Here is an 11218-nt window from a genome sequence, read left to right as displayed (position 1 = left end):
GAGAGAGACCATTAGACCTGGCACGTAGCCCACAGTCCACGTGTTCTTGCCAACTTGACAAAATCATTTTGTCAATTTGGCATCGGCTTTAGCTACACGGAACAAGAGAAGGGGTGTGGGGATGGCTCAGTATGTTAAGACGAGCTTGCTGAGCAAACACAAGAACCTGTGTTCAGATCCTAACACTCACATAAAAGCCAGGCATGGGGGTGGGGGTGGGGAAGATGCCTACAGCCCAGAGCTGGGGGAGACAGGAGGCTCTCAGGAACTCTCTAGCCAACCAGGCCAATCAAAACAGCAAGTTGTATATTCAGTGAGAGATCTTGTCTCAGAAAAATAAGGTGGGGACCGGTGAGATGGCTTAGCTTATAAAGAGGGGCTTGCTGCCAAGCTCGATGCCTGGGTTTGATCCCAAGAGCTCAACATGGTGAAGGAAGAGATCCGGTTCCTTCAAGTTGTCCTCTGACTTCCATATCCCCACAGGCTACATCATGCCTGTGTGTGTGTGCCCTGGTTAAGCTCGCTGTCTGAGACCCATTCTGTAAGCATCTGTAAACATCGGTCCTTTTTCTGTGGGCTGCCAATCCCTCGAGAGAATGACAGAACCATCTGAGCTCAGTGTTTAAGGGTGGTAGTTCTGCCTCTCTGGTGTTCACAGGCAGGTGTACCAGGGACAGGACAGGCTGGGGGTGGGGGTGTGTGGTGGGAGCCCTGTCCCTTTCCTGTGAGATTTTGGCAAGGAGCACCCCACCCCTGAAGCTGGCCACAACCATTCTCTCTCAGCTCCTGAGTGGCAGCAAAGTCCTAGGAGCACCACACCCTCCAGGAGCACCACACCCTCCAGGAGCATCACACCCTCCAGGAGCACCACACCCTCCAGGAGCACCGCACCCTCCAGGAGCATCACACCCTCCAGGAGCACCACACCCTCCAGGAGCATCACACCCTCCAGGAGCACCACACCCTCCAGGAGCATCACACCCTCCAGGAGCACCACACCCTCCAGGAGCACCACACCCTCCAGGAGCACCACACCCTCCAGGAGCACCACATTATCCCAGAGCAGGTTGAGCTGAGGTTTCAGGTCTCTCAGCACAGGTGCATGGACCGGACAGGATCTGAATGCTTTCTCCCTCTTGCTCTCTGGGACACTGAAGACCACCTGGGAGGGAGGAGCAGAGGGTAAGGAGGAAGGAGAGCTTGACTCCTTTTCTCTGTGTGTGCATGTTCATGTGTATGGGGGGGGGGGGGGTGCCCAAATTTGTGCATGTGTGTGGAGACTAGAGGCCCACCTCAGGTGTCATTCCTCAGATGCCACCATCTACTGTAGGGGGTTTGTTTGTTTGTTTGTTTGTTTGTTGAGACAGGCTCTCTCATTGTGACCTAAGGTTTGCTAAGTAGAGTGAGCTGGTTTCCCCGTGGTTCCCAGGAAACCTGTCTCTCCTTCCCCACCACTGGGATTAGAAGTCTTCACTACCGTGCTAACTTTTTAGATGGGTGCTAGGAATCAAACTTGGAACCTCACACTTACCCACTGAGCCATCCCCATAGCCTCTCGTCACCTCTCTCTTCTCTTCTGAGATATTCTCCACAGGTACCAGCACTGCCCATAGATGGGCCTGTTGTGATATGTTCTCTCCTGCTCTGATTTGGAAAACCAGGCTAGGGTCAGGTTGGGTCCTAGCATGGAGGCCCTGTACCAGACTCCAGACAAACCTGCTAGCCACAGGCTTGCTTCCACCTTACTTGCCTACACTCATCCTGTGCCATCAGTGGTCTTGCTCTGGCCATGGCTTCCTTTTTGCTGGGGGTGGGCATCTGGTTGCTAAGGTAACTGGGCACAGTAGACAGGTCTCACTTCTCTTCCCTCGGCGATTCTGAGAACACACACATCCAACTACACTCAAGGTCTTGGTCTCTCCTTGCTTGGCTTGCATATTTTGCCAGCCTGTGTGTGTGTGTGTGTGTGTGTGTGTGTGTGTGTGTGTGACACTTACTTTGGGTGTGGGTGTGCAATTGTGGATGTGCGTGAATATTTGCAGGAACATGTGCACATACATGTATAACTGTAGGTATGGGTATGTGATGCATGTATAACTGTGCATGTGCATGTGTGACTATGTATGTACGTGTGTGTATGTGTGTGAGTGCACACACTCACACACCTCTACATGCACATATATCTGTAGGTGTGGGTGTATGTAACTCTGTGTGTATGTGTGCACATTCTGGCACACTCATGCACATGTAACTGTAGGAGTGGGTTTGTGTAACTGTGTGTGTATGTGTGTATGTGTGTATGTGTGTATGTGTGTACATACACTCTGGTACACACATACACATGCACATATAACTATAGGTGTGGATGTGTGTAACTGTGTATGTGTGCGTGCACACTCTGGCACACACATGGCACATGCACATATAACTGTAAGTGTGTGTGTGTTACTGTGTGTGTGTGTGTGTGTGTGTGTATGTGTGTGTAGGTCAGAGGACAGCTTTTAGGTTCTTACCTCCCCCCTTGATGAGGTAAGAGTCTCTCTCACTCCTGCTGTGCTGTGACTTCCAGACCAGCTGGATTGGGAGCTTGTGGCAGATTCTCCTGTCTCCGCTTCCCAGTTTGCTGTGGAAGTGCTGGGATTACAGATGTGCGCCGCTGCATCCTGCCTTCCACCTGCTTGAAACAGTAACTCACAGAATCCTGTCTCCTCCTCCTGGTTCCCATTCTGTTCCCCAAAGCCCTCATGTGTTTCTTTTCAGAGTCTCAGTGGAAACAAGGACAGAACATTGGGGTGGGAGGGGGGTCTGGGTTTCCAGGGTATCCTGAAATAAGTAAGGGATGGATGGTCTATGCATCCTGGGTGCTGCAACGGAACTCTGAGGGAGTTTCTCAAGAGGTACACCAGCAGGGCAGGCACCCAAAGACTGGACCATAAGCAAAAGTCTCCAGCTGGAACAAAGAAGCAGTTGTGGACTCCGGGGGTATAGGGAGGGGAGGAAGGAGGGTGGGAAGGGATAGCCGAGGACCTTCCAGAGGGGACCTGAGGGTCACATAAGCAGAACAGCATATATTTGAGAGAGTATCAGTCTCTGGAGACAGGTTCTTTGTATTGTAGGGAATCCCATAAGCGGGGCAGTACCCACTTATGCCCAAAGTCAAAATAGAACCTAAACAAAACTATGCCAATTACAACAAAACAAAAGCATTCCTTGCTCCCCACCCACCAGAGCACTCATGCTGCATCCTGGGAGACATCCCCGCCCACCCTGGAATGCTCAGGTCTTGTTCAGCATTCCTCCACTGAACACCTCTTTCTCCCCTCCCACCTTAAATATTCCCATTTGGGAAGCTGAGACTTCCAGGGAGGTTGAAGAATGAAGAACTGTCTGAGTTCAATCTTCATGGGACAGAAAGGTAAACTGAGGCCTAGAGAGGTGAGGCCCAAGCCAAGGTCAGCCATCAAGATCGTGGCTAGGCTGGGACTTGAACCCAGCCACCTTCAATCTTATCAGCACCCACCCATCCGTCCCCATGGCAACCTTCAGCAATGACTCCACGGATTTTGTTGGTTCCTGTTGCAGGACACCATTGGGACAGCTAGCCATCTGGGGAGCCCTCCTGAGGGTTCTGGGTGACATTCTGGATGGAACACTTGTTGGTATCAACACTCCTGGTGAATATCCAGAGGGCTGTCTTAGGACATTGCAGCTGTTCAAAGGGATGCAGAGAGGAGAGAGAGATTCCCTCAGTGCCTGGGCTTTGGGTCTTACTGAACAAGCTGTCTGTTGGCCACTTGCTCCGGGCTGAGGCTCACCTCTCGCCAGCATCCGAGGCCCACTGAGGACGGGCACATCATCCCCAGGGAGCTGCTGCCAGCCCATATCTCATCCCTCTCTCTCATCCAGCCTCTGTCTTCCCTTCCCCTACATCTCCTTCCTCGCTGCAGCAGGAAGCCACCTTGTGTCGTTGGGGAGAATTAAATTTGCCCAAGCAGGAAGCAGTGATTCCCTAAAGTATGCTTAGGTACTGGAAGAACCATTGAGATGGGAGTGGGATGCAGAGGGACATCCTGAGTGACAGTCTTCAAACTAAGACACGTTTCAGTAGCTCGCAGGGTTCACACACTGTACCAGGGGAGAGGGGACAGGTTGGGGCAAAGAAATACTTTTTATTCTCTTCCTTGGCTTTTACATGCCTAAAGGACATGGGGCTTTTCTGAAATCATTCCTCCTCTCTATAAGAAACAGTTCTTTCCCTTGGGTCTTAAATTTGACCCTGTGGACTCACAATGTGAAGTTCCAAAACAATTCCTGGTTGCTTTGTTTTGAGAAAGGGTCCCCTGTAGCCCAGGCTGGCCTCCAGCTTTGTAAGTAGCCAAGGATGACTCTAAACTCTTGATCTTTCTGCCCCTACCTCCTAAGTCCTGGGACTACAGATGTATATAGACTGTGCCTGGTCTAGAATTCCTGATTTTTTTTTTCTAGTTATCTTCCAAGATGTGGGCTAGCTCAGTGCCTGTCTGAGTTTGAGTTTGAATTGTCAGAACCAACATAAACCCTGGCACAGCAGGGTGTGCTTATAACCTCTGCACTGGGATGAGGAAGGCCAGAGGATCACTGGAGCCCAATGGCCAGCCAACCTAGCTTCATTGATAAGCTCCATATTTAGTGAGAGACTGCCTCAAAAAATAAATAAGACAGACACACATATATCATACACCTATGTGAACATACACACACACGCACATGCACACACACATACAGAGAGAGAGAGAGAGAGAGAGAGAGAGAGAGAGAGAGAGAGAGAGAGAGAAATTATCTTCCAAGAGTAAAGCCACCTAGGAGACCAGCCTCCAGCCCTGTACGTGAGGGAGTTTCTAGACTGAGTTAGTTGATGTAGACTCACCCCAAACTTGGGTGGCATCATCTTGTGGACTGGGGTTCTGAACTGAACGCAAAGGGGAAAGTGAATTGAGCTCCAGACTCCATTTGTCTCTGTTTCCTGACTGCATACAAGTGACCAGAGGCCTCATGATGCTCTGTCCCACCATGGTGGGCTATGCCCTCAGACTGTGAACTATAATAAACTATTTCCTCCTCCTCCTCTTCTTCTCCTCCTCCTCCTCCTCTTACTCTTCCTTCTTCTCTTCCTCGCCCTCTACTTCCTCCTCCTCCCTCCTCTCTTCTTCTCCTTCTCTCTTCTGTCTCCTTCTCCTTCCTCCTCCTCTTCCTTCTTCTAGACATGCCTGGGGGGGGGGGGGTTGTTTTGTTTTTTTATTTTGTTTTCTCTGTATGGCCCTGGCTGTCCTGAAACTCACTCTGTAGACTAGGCTGGCCTCGAACTCATAGAGATCCACATGCCTCTGCCTCCTGAGTGCTGGGATTAAAGGCATGTGCCACCACCCAGCCAAACCTTTCCTTTTAAGTTGCTTCCTTTCCGGTATTTTGTCACAGCATCCGGAAAGCTGCAGATGCTGAAGGGTTCCCGCAGAAAGCCATGGATGGAAGCCTCCATCTTGCTAAAATGACCCATCGGCACACAGGCAGTGGTCCTCTCAAAATCCCAGTGACATTTCTTGCAGAAGTGGACAAACATATCCTAAAATTCATATGGAACTTCAGGGGACTTCCAAAAAAGCCAAAGCAATATATAAAAAGAGGAGGCCAAGAAATGGGATGTCTACATAACCCTCCCAAGGCTCAGGCAACATCAGAGATGAAGAGGCGCAAAGAATTTAAGATCTAGAGATGGCAGGGAGCAGGGTGCTAACCTCGGGGCTAGGAATATCAGTTGTACACTTAAATTCACAGCAGCTGTGAGACCTGTGGAGTCCATTGGCATCCTGTCATGGAAGGGGCTCACGGAGTCTTCATCCCTTCCTGAGGATTTATATGCAATTCGTGGCCAATGGGGGAGGGAGAAGGATGCTCTTTAGGGATGCAGACTCTGGTAAGGTGTCCGTGCTTCAGTGAGCATCCCTAATGAACACATGAGAGACACATACAGACAAAGACAGACAAACAGACAGACAGACAGACAGACAGACAGACAGACAGACAGGGATGAGAAGGGGGGACTAAACTGAGCCCACAGAAGGAAAATAGCCTTGCAAGCAGGAGTGGGAAGATGGGTTAGATGAAAAATAAGCTAATTTTATATGACATTTTAACTTATTTTACAATATGATCCAATTAGCATATTTTACATTGCGTTCCAATTAGCATATTTTACATTATGTTCCAATTAATTACCGGCGCCTCAACAAGATTAAATCTAGTATTCATTTTCTCCCCCACTAAAATTATATCCTTCACTTGAGACACTCCTCGAATCCCTTAGGGCAGGAGAGACATCTGAAGACGGTCTCAGCATGGCGGTCAGATCTCCCGGGGGGGGGGGTCCGGGGAGGACAGCTTTTGCATCTTACAGCCTTTTACTCCCTAAGGATGCCATATGGAACACTGCAGACCCACTCTGCCTGGCTCCATGCTCTGCGGGATCCCTTAGAGTATCAAGATGTCACACAGAGCATCAAGGCCGTGGCGATTCTGATCCAAGGGTCACTGCCCAGGTCTCACATCCAAAAAGCCGATCCTAGCAGAGGCAGGCAGCCAGTGACCGATAAACACCTGGAAGTATCTAGGGGAGAAATGGGGGGGGGGAGAGATAAGCAAATGGTCCCAGGGCACTGACCCAGTTCATGCAACTGAGTCAAGGCTTCCATGCCCAGTCACCACCAAGACCTCCAAGCCCAGTCAATCACAGTCTGTCCAGCCTCCTCTGCAGCTGGCGTGGCTCTGCACTGGATCTCAGTGCTGAGCAGTGAGGTTATGTTGGGTGTCTAGGGGGAATCTACTGGAGGAAGTCAGAAAACATGTGTTTTCCTAAGGAAGGGATGACCTTAGCTGTCCCATCCCAGTCCCTCTTGCTTGGCCATGAACATCTACATGAAGCTGGAGCTTGTGACAGCCATTTAGCAAAGCTGAGGAAACAAACATGACATCCAAAACCCCAGCACGTCGGCCAGTAACCCAAACGCCGGTCCATCCATGGCCCTGAATGGCTGGCATGGCCAGGCATGGGCTAACATCCAGCTGCCTCCAAGGTCTGCATATGTAAGGAAGCATAATATTCCTTTCTAAATATCTAAAGTCGAGAGTGACTGATGACCTGACGTCCCTCTCTGGTCTCCATATGCTTCTGCATGCACATGTTCACACACACACACACACACACAACACACACACATTTTTAAAAAAAATAACTAGGAATCACATGTCTAAAGAACTACTATCTGGGAATGTCAGGAAATAGAAGCCACAGAAAATGACATGAAGTGTTCGCCGAAGAAGGAAGCAGACATGCAGAGACACAAGTGAGGCAGCAGCCGTAGTACACTGAATGAGACACGGCTGAAGAGAGAGCCGATTAGGAAGTGGACTAGAAGAAATCACTTAGAACAAGCACAGAAAGTCCTGCCTCCTTCCAGGTTCCCTCCCTCCCCATTCCCTCTCCATTCTACAGCATCACCAGCCCTTGTTCCCACCCCACCCCCACCCATCTCTTGCTTCTCTCAAATCCCGGCCCCTCTGCTTCCCCTCCCACCCTTTTCCTCCTCTGTTTTTTATTTTCTCACCTTAGTGCTATTTTTTTTCTTTTTTTGTCAACCTGACACAAACTAAAATCACAAATGAGAAAGTGCCTCCATCAGACTAGCCTGTGGGGCATTTGCCTAATCAGTGATTGATGTGGGAGGGTCCTGCCCATTGTGGGTGGAGCCATCCCTGGGCTGGTGGTCCTGGGTTCTATAACACAGCAGGCTGAGCAAGCCATGAGGAGCAAGCCAGTAAGCAGCACCCCTCCATGGCCACTGCATCAGCTCCTGCCTCCAGGTTCCTGCCCAGTCTTCCCTTGGTGACTGACTGTGGTGTGGAACTATGAGCTAAAACAAACTCTTTCCTTCTTCAAGTCGATTTTGGCCATGGCGTTTATTGCAGCAATAGAAACATTAGCTAGGGCAACCCCAGATGAGGAACCCCAGCCTGAAATTTTCCCAGGCTCCCCAAATTCTCACCCAATCATCTAGTCCTGCATCTATCCATCCATCCTGCCTGACTTGGCCCAGTTCCTGCAAGTTTTGACTCCAGACTACACCCAGAACCATCACTGCTGGGCCCCTCATGTTGGGTTCATATGCATTGTCTTCCCAAAGCCTGTCTCCGATTAGGGCAACATAGTTGCCTTTCTTCCCTCCTCAGAAACCATTTCCCTTCCACTCAGCACATACCATCCCACACTGGCCTCCACAGCCCAACCCAATTCCAGCCCAAGGCTCACTTCCAAACGAAGGCTGTTGGGGACTAGTGCAGACACGACAGCTTCAGCTACACACATACACACATACACACATACACACATACACACATACACACATACACACATACACACATACACACATACACACATACACACACACACCACACTGCAGAGCCCCAGGAGGCTGTGATGAAGGTGTCTGTTCACCTCCTTAGTTCTGGAGTAGGCAGGAAGCCAGCCGTATCTCACGTGGCCTCCAGGGTTGGTCTGTTCTCAAGAGAATCCTTTTGTTCCATCTCCCTGTCTGATAACGCCACTGCCTAAAACACTCTGGAACATTCAGAGCCCAAAGTTCAGGGCCAGAAGGGAGCAAGGCAACCTGGAGGACGGTAAATGACAGAATGTTCTCTCTTTAATAATGAAGAGGTTTTTTTCAAAGCTGGGTAAGTAACATTTACCAAGGTTATTGGCAACTAGGTAATATTCCAAGAACTCAACACTGACGAAACAACTTAGCCCTCACACCTTGTGCCTATGAAGAAATGTCAATACCGTGTGTTACAGATGAGAAAAACAGGCTCAGAGAAGTAAAGGAACTTGTCCAAAGTCACACAGTAGCTAAGAGTTAAAGCCTTATTTAACTGGGACAGCAGGACCACAGGGTCCACAGAGCCCATCTCTTGCCTGAAATCGGAATCTTCCTTACTTTCTTGAATGGTGGTCAAGTGCCTGACAGAATCAACTTACAGAAGGCAGGCTCTACTTCTGGCTTGAGGTCTGAGGGGACACAGTCCATCATGAGGGGGACATCATGGCCAGCTTCACGGTGGTGGAAACAAGAGGCTGGAAGTCCTCATCTCTAAGCAGATAACCCACCAAGGCTGGAAGTGGGACCAGGTTACAGCCCTCAAAGGTCTTCCTCCAGGGCTTGGGGGAGGATGGCTCAGTTCATAAGGTGCTGGCCTTGCAAGCATGAAATCCTGAGCTTGATCCCCAGAACCCAGATTAAAAATAAATAAACAGAAATCAGACCCGGAAGTACACACTTCTAATTCCAGTGCTGAGGTGGTGGGACAGGAGGGTCCCTGGCACTGCTCAGCCAGCCTAACCTATTGGGGGAGCTTCAAGCCAGGGAGAGAACCTGTCTCAAAAAACACAAAGTGGAAAGTTCCAGAGAGACAGTACCTGAAGTGACCTCTGACCTCCACATGCATGCACATTTACATACACAAACGTGCATACATGCCACTAAGGCCCACCTCCGATGGCCCACTCAAAACCACACCTCCCATTCTGATGCTTCCCCAACCTCTCACAATTCAGTGCCACCCAGAAGACCAACTGTGCAAACACAGGAGCTTGGACAACCTAAGAAACAGTAGGTGAGACTGGAGAGATGGCTCAGTGGTTAACAGCACTGGTGGCTCTTGCAGGGGACCCAGGTTCAGCCCAGCACCCACAGGGAAGCTCACAACTGTCTGTAACTTCAGGTCCAGGGGATCTGACGCCCTCTTCCAGCCTCTGCAGACGCTGCAAGCATGGTGCACATGCATACATGCAGGCAAACCCTCATACACATTAAAAAATAAGTAAATAAACCTTTTTCTTTTAACTAGGGCAAGCACAGGACTCTTTGAAATGCCACCACTAAGGCAGACAAGGCCCACAGGGGTTTACTCTCTGCAGTCACGTGAAGCAGGAGATGGGAAGGACTGAGAACAGCGTAGAAGCTGCTCAGCTGGAAAACTGTAGCTGAACAAATATGGCTGCTGCATGCCAATCCCAATGTATAACTATATAACTATCCCTATGCCTTCATGGGGTACTGGGGGGTGTGGGGGGGTTAGTCTGAACAGAACCTGAGCAATGGCAGACACTATGCTGAGCTGGTGGGGAGTGGGGGTGGGGGGAGTGGCTAGGAGGCAAAGTCAGGGCCACTCGGCAGCTTCCAGAGGCAAAAGCTTCAGGAGAGAACTCTCTTTGCAACAGTGTTACAGTTCTTAAACTGCAGATGCTCGCAGACACTCTTTGGTGAAACAATTCTCTCGCCTTTATTCCTTGTGGACAGAGTCTTACATATGTTGGGGGTCTAAGAGCAGAGGCTTTCTATTGGCGTGGTGGGGGATGTTAGGGATGCCTCATCTGCATATGGAGGGACTTCCGGGGTGCTTCCTCTATGTGACTGATTGTCGTGGTCCTCTCCAGGGGGTGCCATGGGCATGTGACAGGGACCTGGTTGGGAGTAGGTGAAATGCCTACCATCCTTGGGTCTGAGGGTACTAGTGTTACTGAACCCACTCAGCCTCATCAAGTTTCCTGGCATGGTCCACTGCCCCACAGAAGATGAAAGGTCATCTGGAATTTTCTGGACAGCCAAAGTCATCATGGCGGTCATTGTCAGAGCAGGAAGTCCTTGTGAACAGCGCAGATGTGATACAATGTAGAGACAGAAGACTATGGCGGCTTTGACCATGGAGGAAAGAGCCCACACCCCTAAGAAGAAACGGTTCCCCCGGGAGCTTCTAGAGGGCCCAGCTCCCCGTGCCTGGATTTGAAGCTATACTGTTGAGGTTTCCCCATCACTAGCGCCCCTCAGTGCTCCCTTGTCACAGCAGCAAAGGGGAAGTGGGACAAGCTAGAGATCTGGTCTAGAAGGAGAATGTCCTCTGTCTGCTTGGCCTGTGAGCTGACCTCACAAGACAGTGGTAAGAAGCTAGGACAGGGTACTGGGCGCAAAAGGCATTCTGATCCGTACCTGAGGTGACCACTGGCTTCCATACGCATGCCCATTCATGTATGTCTGCCCATTGGCATGTCCACACAAGCATACATACACATACACACACATGCACACCACTAATGCTCACCTCCCACGGCCCACTCAAAACCACACTTCCGCAC

This window comes from Arvicanthis niloticus, chromosome 24 (genome assembly GCF_011762505.2).
Source record: "Arvicanthis niloticus isolate mArvNil1 chromosome 24, mArvNil1.pat.X, whole genome shotgun sequence".
Classification (NCBI taxonomy): domain Eukaryota; kingdom Metazoa; phylum Chordata; class Mammalia; order Rodentia; family Muridae; genus Arvicanthis; species Arvicanthis niloticus.
Note: the sequence above shows the minus strand (reverse complement) of the source record.